The sequence below is a fragment of the Nicotiana sylvestris genome, chromosome 8, assembly GCF_000393655.2.
Source record: "Nicotiana sylvestris chromosome 8, ASM39365v2, whole genome shotgun sequence".
Classification (NCBI taxonomy): Eukaryota; Viridiplantae; Streptophyta; class Magnoliopsida; order Solanales; family Solanaceae; genus Nicotiana; species Nicotiana sylvestris.
Window position 1 is genome coordinate 63150234 of NC_091064.1, and position 11480 is coordinate 63161713.

The following is an 11480-nucleotide window of genomic DNA, read 5'->3' on the forward strand; positions in this document are numbered from 1 at the left end:
CGGTTCGCACAATTTATGTGCGATCCGCAGTTCCTTCAACACTTAGCCATTTTGGTCCACCCTGCTTGCATGTGACACTCAACCCTGTAGAACTTTAAATCAAGTTAACAAATAACATCTAACTACAATAGAAAAAGCAAAAGAACATCTGTTACCTCCCAAGAAGCGCCTGATTTAATGTCGCAGCATGACACAATGTGAAAGCATCCTCAAGTGAAGTAAATGACTGCCACCACGTGACTATCTCCAACCTTGCGCAAGTAGTGCTTCCCCCATGATTATTAACTCGACATACTTCATTGTTCTTCTTCTTCTTCAAGTCTAATGCACCGAAGGTGTCACACCAATAATTTCAAATGGACCATTCCACTTGAATTTTGGCTTCCCAGGAAACATCCCCAACCTTGAGTTAAACAACAATTCAAGATTGTTAACCTTGAACTCTTTGTTCTAAATGTATTTGTAATGAAGAAATTTCATCTTTTCTTTGTACAAGGACGAACTAGAATATACATAGTACAGAAACTCATCCAATTCATTCAAGTGTGCAACTCGCAAGTTAGCGGTTGCATCCCAATCAAGATTTAATTTCTTTAAAGATCACATTGCCTTTTGCTCTAGTTCCACTGCAAGATGAAAAGCTTTACCGAACGCTAACCAGTATAGAGACATTTCGATAGGTGTTTTGTAAGCCGTCCCATAAGCTCATAACGCATCATCAAGATTCTTGGACCAACCCATCTGATTAGCATTCACCGTTTTAGACAATATACTATTTATCTCCCACTTGGAGACTTCTACTTTCCCCCTAGCTTGTGGGTGATAAGGAGTCGTGACCTTGTGTGTAACAACATAATTGCTAAGTAAAGTGTCAAAATATTTGTTACATAAGTGTGACTCTCCATCGCTTATGATTGCACGTGGAGTACCAAATCTTGTAAAAATATTCTTCTTCAAGAAAGCCACAACACTTCTTGCCTCATTGTTGGGTAAGGCAATGACCTTAACCCATTTGGTCACATAGTCCACCGTGGCCAAGATGTAAGTGTTCCCACAAGAACTCACAAAAGGGCCCATAAAGTCAATGCCCCAAATATCGAAAATATCAATCTCTAAGATCGTTGTGAGAGGCATTTAATTTTTCTTTGAGATTCCACGGGCCCTTTGACATTCATCACATCTTTTTACTAAATCACTTGCATCCTTGTAAAGAGTAGTCCAATAGAAACCACAACTAAGAATTTGGTCGCCATTCTTGGTCCACGATGGTGACCACCATATGGTGAAGAATGACATGCCCCAAGAATATTGCCTTGCTTTTCTTCCGGTACACACCTTCTTATCACCCATCCATACAAATCCGGAAAAGGTATGGTTCATCCCAATAATAGTCTTGATAATCTCTCTTGAGCTTCATCCTTTGGTTTGAAGAGAACTCATCTGGAATGATTTCACTTGCTTGAAAATTTTCCAAGTCCGCAAACCAATGGCACTTCTTTAATTGAAATTGCCAAAAGTTGCTCATCGAGAAAGGAGTCATTGATTTCAAGGCCATCATGCAGCCTCCCCTCCTCCTCCAAATGAGACAAGTGTCCGCCGTTTTGTTTTCACTACATTTCCTATCTTGGATATCAATATCAAATTCTTGCAATAAGAGTACCCATCTAATCAACCGAGCTTTAGTATCCTTTTTGCTCATAAGTTATCGAAGCGTTGCATGAGGACAATAATTTTGGCACCCATCAAGTACGGGCAAAACTTCCTAATTGCAAACACAATAGCAAGGAGCTCTTTCTCCGTAATGTTATAATTGACTTGGGCACAATTCATGATCTTATTAGTATAGTAAACTAGATGAAAAACTTTGTTGATACATTACCCAGAAATAGCCCCAACCACTACATCGCTTGCATCACACATGAGTTCAGAAGGCAAACTCCAATTTGGAACGGTAATGATAGGAGTAGTTGTCAACTTGAGCTTCAATAGTTCAAAAGACCTCATACAATCATCATTGAAATTAAACTTGGCATACTTCTCATGGAGAATACACAGTGGGTTCATCACTTTAGAGAAATCTTTGATGAAGCACGGTAGAAACCTGCATGGCCTAGAAAACGTCTCGCGCCCTTCACTGAAGTTGAGGGTGGAAGCTTGGAAATCACCTCAATCTTTGCCTTGTCAACTTCAATTCCATTCCTTGAGATATTACGGCCAAGGACAATACCTTCCTCAACCATGAAATGACACTTCTCTCAATTGCCAAGTTGGTCTCTTCACATCTAGCCAACACTTTGCCAAATTTTCTAGACAATCATCAAAAGAATCCCCAACCATCGAGAAGTAATCCATAAAACTTCAAGGTAGTCCTCCACCATGTCTATGAAAATAGCCATCATACACAGTTGAAAAGTTGTCGATGCATTGCACAAACCAAATGACATCCTCTTGAAAGCAAAAGTACCATAGGGACATGTAAAGGTTGTTTTCTCTTGATCTTTCGGAGCAATGAGAATTTGGTTGTAGCCCAAGTACCCATCAAGAAAATAATAGAAAGTTCAGCCGGCAAATCTATCAAGCATTTGATCTAAGAAAGGATGTGGAAAGTGAAATGTTCTTGTAACTTTGTTGATCTTTCGATTATCCATACAACCCTCCAACCGGTCACCGTTCTTGTAGGAATCAAATCATTCTTATAATTGGTATCCACCATCATGCCCCTTTCTTTGGGACACATTGAACTGGAGAGGTCCATGAACTATCAGAGATAGGGTAGACAACCCCGGCATCCAACCACTTAATAATTTCCTTCTTGAAAACTTCTTGCATAGCTTTATTGAGTCTTTTTTTATGTTCAATGGACGGTTTAACACTATCCTCAAACTTGATATTATGCATGCAAAAGGCAGGGCTTATACCTCGAATATCCATCAAAGTCCAAGGTAGGAGGATCTTCAATAGAAGGTTTTGTAGGAGGAGTCTTCTTATTCTCAAGATCCAAAGATAATTTCCGGGGTGCATAGTTGTACGACCCCTTTCCTTGCAAAGAGTTCATGCATTCAATGAAACCAACCATTTCGTCATCATCAAAAGAAAACTGTCCTCAAACATATCACCAACATTGAATGTAGAACTTGTATCATAAACAATAACATATGTCACTAATTCCACAAAATAACACCTCATTGCTATTTGGTTACCGCATGGACTTACGCACATGGAATACCACTTTTTCATCACCAATCTGGAAAGTGAGTTCTCCGGCTTCTACATCACAAAGAGTATTACCCGTAGCAAGGAAAGGTCTCCCAAGAATAATAGGCACTTCGTAATCAACTTCACAATCTAGAATAAGAATGTCCGCTAGAAGAATGAATTTATCAACACGGACCAAAGTATCTTCAATCACACCCAACGGCCTCTTCATGGTACGATCAGCCATTTGCAACCTCATAGAAGTAGGTCTTGGTTGCCTAATTCCCGAAGTTTTGAAAACCGAATAAGCATCAAATTTATGCTTGCCCCAAGATCACTGAGAGATTTAGCAAACTCGACACTCCCAATTGTAATCGTGAAAGCACCGGGATCCTCCAACTTAGGACCATTGAATAAATAATTGCACTCACTTGATGAGTTACCTTAATATTTTAAAAATTCATCGACCACTTCTTGGTCACAAGATATTTCATAAACTTTGCATAATCGCACATTTATTCCAAAGCTTCTACATATGGCACATCAATGGAAAGACTATTCATCATTTGAATGAACTTCTTGAATTGATTCTCACCATTTTGCTCGAAAAGTCTTTGAGGGTATGGAGGTGGAGGCTTAGGCAATGGTGCTTTCGCCTTTTGAACTACCGGTTCTAGTATGTCAATGATGTGTTCCTTAGATGGGTTAACCTCCTCTTGAGTTTCTTCAACACTATCATTAATATCAATCAAAACTTCCCCATCTACTTAAACAACATTGTTTGGGATATCTTCTACTTGCATCACTTGGTCATCATCGACAAATATCTTTTCACTTGAGGTGGTTGCATTCCCCTCTCTTCCACTTCTTGTGATAACCGCCATAGCATGACCCATATTGTTATGACCATTTGGGTTCACCACTATATCACTAGGTAGTGCACCCTTATGACGAGAATTTAGAGCTTCAGAGATTTGCCCCATTTGAACTCCTAGATTACGAATTAATTTGTTGTGTGAGGCAAGTTGGGAATTCGAATCGATATTCTTTTAAATCATTTGCTTGAACATATTATCAATATATCCCATCTCATTTTTTGAAGAACTTGAACCACGGGATGGATAATGAGGTGGGTTTCTTGCTTTTTGATACATTGGGGGCCTTTGAAAATACGACCTCTGGTTGCTTTGATTATTTCCCCAACCACCTTAATTGTTGCCTCTCAAATTTTCTTGGTTGCTTCCACTCCAATTTCATTTGTTATTGTTATTATGCCAATTCCCTTAATTGCTTGAATTCCAATTGCCATGGTAATTTTGTGGTTGCCATTGTTATTGATTTAGCCTCGGAAGTTGTTTCTTTGCCCTTGAAAATTGCTCACATATTGAACTTCCTCCCCTTGCTCATTATAAGAATCATCTTGATAAAAAACACCATCATCTTACACATATATCTCTACTCAGGTTTGTATTTGTGGACTCTTGGTCCTCTTCTTGTTCACCAAATTATTAACTCCCTCCATAGCATGAACTTACTTACTCGCACTTGATTGAATTGGGTCTTTGCTAGTTGAGTCATGGTTGTTGTCAATTCGGCAATGGCTTTCCCATGATCTTGAAACTCTTTGTGGAGGTGTATCGTATTCAGATCACCTTGTGGGACATTAGCTTGGAGTTGCAAGCCAATGACATTTCCGCCATCTCATCTAGAATGTCACACACTTCCTTATAAGGTGTTGTCATGAAATTTTCACTGGCTAGTTGGTTCACTACACATTGGTTGGTTATGTTAATCCCACGATAGAAGGTTTGTTGCAACATGTTCTCCATCATAGCATTGTGAGGAAATTTCTTAACCATTATTCTATAGCGTTCCCAAATTTCGTGTAGTTGCTCATTTGGTTCTTATTTGAACGCCAAGATTTCATACCGAAGGGTAACCATGTGCCTGGGGGAGAAAAACTTAGCAATGAACTTGACCGTCAGCTCATCCCAAGTGTGAGTTAAATGGTTCGGCAAACATTCCAACCAATATAAAGCTTTAACCCATAGAGAGAAGGGAAAAAGCCTTAGCCTCAAGGCATCATTTGAAGCATTAGTTTTCTTGCACCCCCAATATGTATCCACAAAGCCCTTCAAATTTTTATAAGAATTTTGAGATGGTGCACCAATGAAGATGCCCCGTTGCTTAAGAAAACTGAGCATCACATTGGTGATTTGGAAGTTGCCCGCCCTAATACAAGGAGTGACTATTTCACTAGCATAACCTTCATTGGGCAATATTCGGTGTTGAGCCGCTTGTGGTTAAGGTGGTGGAGGTGGGGCTGGTATGGGCACGTTGTCTTGTGGAACACGACCTCGCCGATTATTTGTGGCACTTGAGATACCTAATTGAGTTGTTCCTCCTCACCGTGAAGTTCCCTAAAGGCATATTTTCGAGCTCATTGTTCGTCATGTTTGTATCTATGATTTCTTCAACAAGTTAGTAATAGAAAAGGAAAGAAGATATTCCAAAAACACACTCAAATATATAGCTAACATCATTAAAACTCCCCAGCAACGGCGCCAAAAATTGATCCACACCCAATCCACACTCAACAATGATTTGAAACGATCGTTGGAGGAATAGTACACAACAATGAGTCGGGGTTGATTTCCTTAGGGAGTTAAATATAGGTGTTAGGATGTACACTTGATGAGCATAGATGAAATAGCTCAATTAAACTTTCAAACAACAGAGTTTGTAATTTATTTATACAATCTATACTAGCGATGATTATCTAGAGAAAAGAAACTAGAGATTGAGTAATTGTTTTGCTGTTTTTCAAATGGGTAAAAGGCCTAGGGATGTAACTTTCACCTAGGTGTTAGCCTAATTGGTTAATTACGATAACGCTTGTTTTAGTGGTCGGGGGTGTATTATAACTCTCAACTCTATGTTACCCACTCAATATCTATCGGTCATAGAGTGATTTTGTCCAAATTGGCTTTCTCAAGCCCAATTGGGTATCAAGTCAAATAGTTGATATGAGCTCAAGTCGGATTTTCCCTATCTCTAATTCAAACCCTTGAATTAGTCTAATCAAAATCATAACTAGCCAATTTCTTGTTAGCTAAGTTTTCCTAGACTAGGTCTCTCTTTCTCAAGTAAGAACCAAGTCAGAAACGAATTAATCAATGGTTGCAACCATTAATTCTAGAAATAATTCATAAACAAGGCTAAATAACAAATAATTATACACTAGGGTTTGGTCACAACTCTAGAAAATATCTAGTTACTCATAATAGAAATGGAAGAAAATAAAAAAAAACACTAATTAAAGCTATAATACAACGGCTACAACTCCAATAACTATAAAACTTGCCCAAAAAAGTATTTTTCGTCTATTTATAGTGGCCAAAAATTCATTGACAAAAATGCCTTTCGGGAGGTTTGGCGGCTGCACAATTCCAAGTGCGGTCCGCGCTTCACGTGATTCTGCAGGTTGAGGGATTCTGCTGCTACACAATTTGGTTTGTGGCTACACTTTAGCTTCGCAGCTGCATATGTCCATCTGCGACTGCACTTTTGGCAAGGATCATTTTGTATACTCTCTGAACTTTTTGAATTCTTGTCAGTGCGACCATGTTTTATGGTCGCTTGAATTGTGTGCGGTCCGCACTTTGCTTCAATCATCATCTTAGCATCAACACCAGATCTATGGCTGCAAAGAGACTTCTACGGTCCCCACTTTCTTGTACGACCGCAGAATTACTTATGCGGACCACATTTTTAGCCTGTTGCGCTCCTTTTTGCCTTATGAGCCGGAATACTCATTTTTGAGTTAGATTCTTCATTGAAGTCCAGTTCTCCAACATTCCTATAATTTTCACAATTTTATTAGTTTTGGGAATTGAAATCAACACTTTCGAACTAAAACTAAAGCAAGAAGGTACTCATAGCTGATTAAAATCCACACATATCACAACTGCGAACCTAGTGTTTGCAAATGAGACACAAGAGGCTGTTGCACGCCAAATCCTATTTTTCAGTCAAAAACATTCTTTAACAAGTCCGAAACTCAGCCGAGCCCTCAGGGCTCCAAACCAAACATTCACACAAGTCTAAAAATATCATACAAACTTGCTCGCATGATCAAAAGACAAAATAACATCTAAAACTATGAATCGAACACTAAAACACATAAGTTTCGAAGTAGATTTCAAGAATCTCTAGAATTGCAACTAAACATCTGAATACTATTAAATCAAATCCAAACGATACCAAATTTTGCAAACAAGTTCTAAATAGCTTAACGGACCTATTCAAGACCCAAAATCAAACTCCGAACTCGATAGCCAAAAGTCAACCTACGGTGAATTCTTTCTACTTCAAATTACCAAATTTCGGCAAAACAACACAAATCTACCTACGAACTTCAGAATTCAATTTTGGGCATACGCCCAAGTCTAAAATTACGATATGAATCTATCGGAGCTATCGAAACACTATTCTGAGGTTTTTTTTTTTTGCAAAAGTCAAAGTTTGGTCAATATTTCTAAAATAAGCTTCTAAGTCAAGAGTCAAAGGCTTCAAATCATCCCGAGATCTTTCTGGAGCGAAACTAATCAACCCCGTAAGTTATAACCACATATGTGTGAAGAATCAAAAAGAGAAATGGGGGCACAATTACACAAAATGACTGGTCGGGTCGTTACAACAGACTATCCTCTCTGATACAAAAATATGAATAACTCTCTCATACGATGTCCAAATTTGATGATTCTTTTTGCTGTGATTTCATAATTATGGTATGGATCTAATGCTTCAGCTAGAATAGCATTTAGATCTTATATTCTTAATGTAGTACCTTTTATGCTTGAAGAAGCGCAGCGCAACCCAAACCTATCTGAAACTCACCCGAGCCCCTCGAAACCCGGTCTGAACATATCAATAAGTCTCAATACATAATATGGACCTACTTGGGGCCTCAAATCCCACATAACAACATCCAAACCATGAATAGCACCTCAAATCTTGCTTAATGAACTATTTCAACTTTATAAATTTCAAACTTACGCCGAACACAACTAAACCACTCGAAATCACCTCAAATTTTGCACACAGATTTCAAATGACATAAGGAACCTACTCCAACTCCCGAAACCACAATCTAAACCCAAAAAATCGAAGTCAACTCCCGATCAAACCTTCAAATTGCCATCTTTCACCCAATTAGATCCAAAACCATCTAGAAATATCCAAATGCAAATACGGCACACTTCCAAGTTCAAAATCACCATGCGGATCTAACAGAGTCATCAAAACTTCAATCCGAGGTCAAATATATAAAAATAAAACTTGGTCAACTCTTCCAATTTAAAGCTTTGTAGTTGAGAATCATTCTTCGAAATCAATCCCGAACCACTCGAGAACCAAAACTGACAATACACGTAAGTCATAATACATTGTATGAAGCTACTCAGGACCTCAAATAACCTAACTGAATGGAATTGCTCAAAATGACTGATCAGATCATTATAGTTGCAGTTTGTATCACAAATATATGAGAATTATGTTAGTATTGTATCATGTATTATTTTAAGTAATAATGTATCAAATATAAGTTAGATACAATTGTGATACAAGTATGATGTAATTATATTTTAGGCATTGATGTATGGGATACAATTAATGTAACTTCTTCTTCTTCTTCTTCTTCTTCTTCTTCTCACTCTTAATTTTTACCTAAACTAACTCTATACTTAACCAATCTCTTTCAAAATTGAGATATAAACTCCAAAAAATATTCTAAATCACTTGCAAGAACATCCAATCCACACAAATCACAAAATCTTAAAACCCAAAATCATATGTATGTATGTATGCTCGAGAATCATATGTATTTTTTGTCTTTTAATGAACCAATTTGTGGATGAGTGTGTTAGGCAATCAAACTGAAGAAATTAGGGAAAGAACAAAAAAGGAGAGAGAAGAGGAGAGAAGAGGGAAAAAAAGGATTTAATAGAATCCCTTAATTGAAGGCACTGGTAATGGGGTGGGAGCCTTTTAAGGAGGGAATATATATAATTTGTAAGAAAAATCTAAATACTTATTAAAAAATACAAAAACCTAAATAAAATAGGTAAATAGGTTTCTATTATAGTATATATACAAGAACACTCCCACAAAATAAAAGAAAGTCCAAAAAATTTACAGTTCTTAGTTTTACAATTATATTTTGATAGATAGATTTATAAATTATATATAAATTGGTATTAATGAGTGCCCCTTAATTATAGATATTTAATTTGGTAAGATCTCCTCGACCACGCATGATAAGATCTCCCTTCCCCTACTTCTCCCAGTGATGCCCACTCCCCACGTGTCTTACCCAACCACCACCCTTAGTTGTCACGGGGTGCATCTTCTTCATTTTTTCTTTTGATTGAGTCTTCGTCCATTAAAATTCAACAGCAAAACCACTTAAAACTAGAAACCTCCATTAAACCACTCAAAAAATAGTACCGAACTCCATAAAACCAGCACAAAACCTCTAATTACAAGCTTCTATTTTTCAGTCGAGGTTGTCGTTCTAAGCTCTAGGTGCCATCTAGATCTAGGTTGTTTGTTGGGGTTTTCGGTCTAGGGAGTTTATATCTCATATTACAGGGATTTGATGATGAAGATTAGAGTTGACTTTGGTTGAAGTTACGCATTAAAAATTGCCGAAGATGAATAAGAAGACAACACCATATATAAACTACACAAAAACCACATACAAAATACATGCAAAGATATTTGTGTGAGATTTGTATGCAAAATTATAAAGATGTTATATGATATAGAATGAAGCATGATAAACAAATTATAACTGACACAACATTTGAAGATATACCAAAATTATATTAAAGTTGTATTATATTTGTATCAAAATTATATTTTAAGTTTTATGATGTTTTAATTGTATTATATTTTTATGAATGTTATATGAAAATTATAAATAATTTGTATTCTGTATAATTAGTTATAAAATTATGTATTTAAGTTTCACACTATTGTAGATGTATAAAATTTGTATTATGAATCTTTTACGAAAGCAAGATAGGTTTTTCGTCTAGTACCCCATCTTCTATTTGCCGCGATTGTCCCTTTTATAGGGATTACTTTGTGGCATTGAAATTCAATAAAAATGGTGATTTTCAAACGAGCAAATTCAACAGCAGATTCACTGCTGGTCTTTTAATATATATATATATATATATATATATATATTATAACAATAATATTTAATTATAATAATTAGTAAACTTTAGATCGTAATTGTGACATCCCAATATTCTAAAAGGTGATTTTTTCGGAGTTAAAGGAATTGTATACGGTTAGAATTTGGCTCGTCTACTACATGACAGATCAGGCTCGGAACGTGAGAGATTGAAGATCGATCCCGAGTCCCATCGAACCAGAACACGAGGTCAGAATGCTCGTCCTCGAGAACATTATGTCCATGATCCCGGAATCGACCCTGACCACGAACGAGCTCGAGGAAACATTATCAGTATAACTAACAGAAGACCGAAATAATAGAGAAGCCGAAATATCTGTGACCGGTTAGGTATTACGGTGGGAATCTCAACACGTATCAATAAGGAATCGACAAATCAGCAAATTAGGAGATTTTTACGTTTTATAGAATTGTACCTAAAGTAGGACTCCCCTACTATATAAAGGGGGTCTGATTACTCGTAAAGCACATTGAACAATCAATTAGAAGCAATATACTTTTATTTTCTCTTTAGAGTTCTTATTCAATTATGTCTTGACACTGATCGAAATGCATTCTGTTCAAGGGTGGCTCACCTCCCAAGGCTGTAACTATTCAATTCGTGTGGTTTGAATTTACTTTACCATACTTTATTTCAATTGTAATTTAATTTATCACTTTGTATCAATTTAATCCTCATATCCTTAAAACCACTTAAAAATTCAATTGTTATCCAATTTTGAGGGTAAACAGTTTGACGCTCATCATGGGGCTAAGGATAATAATGGTTATTTGATAGAAAATTTCCATATCACATACTAATTTACACTTGCTCTTTGAAGTGCCTCTAATTTCAGGATTAAATCCCAAAATGTCAAACTCACGATTGGCACCCCTACCTGTTGACAATGAGTCCGGTCACCACGGTGAAATAACAACATAGCGCCCGGTAACGAGGTACCGCCCGTTGATTCCATCGAAATTCTAGTCACAAACTCGTTGGATGCTAACTCACATATGGCTATTGACATAAACATGCCTA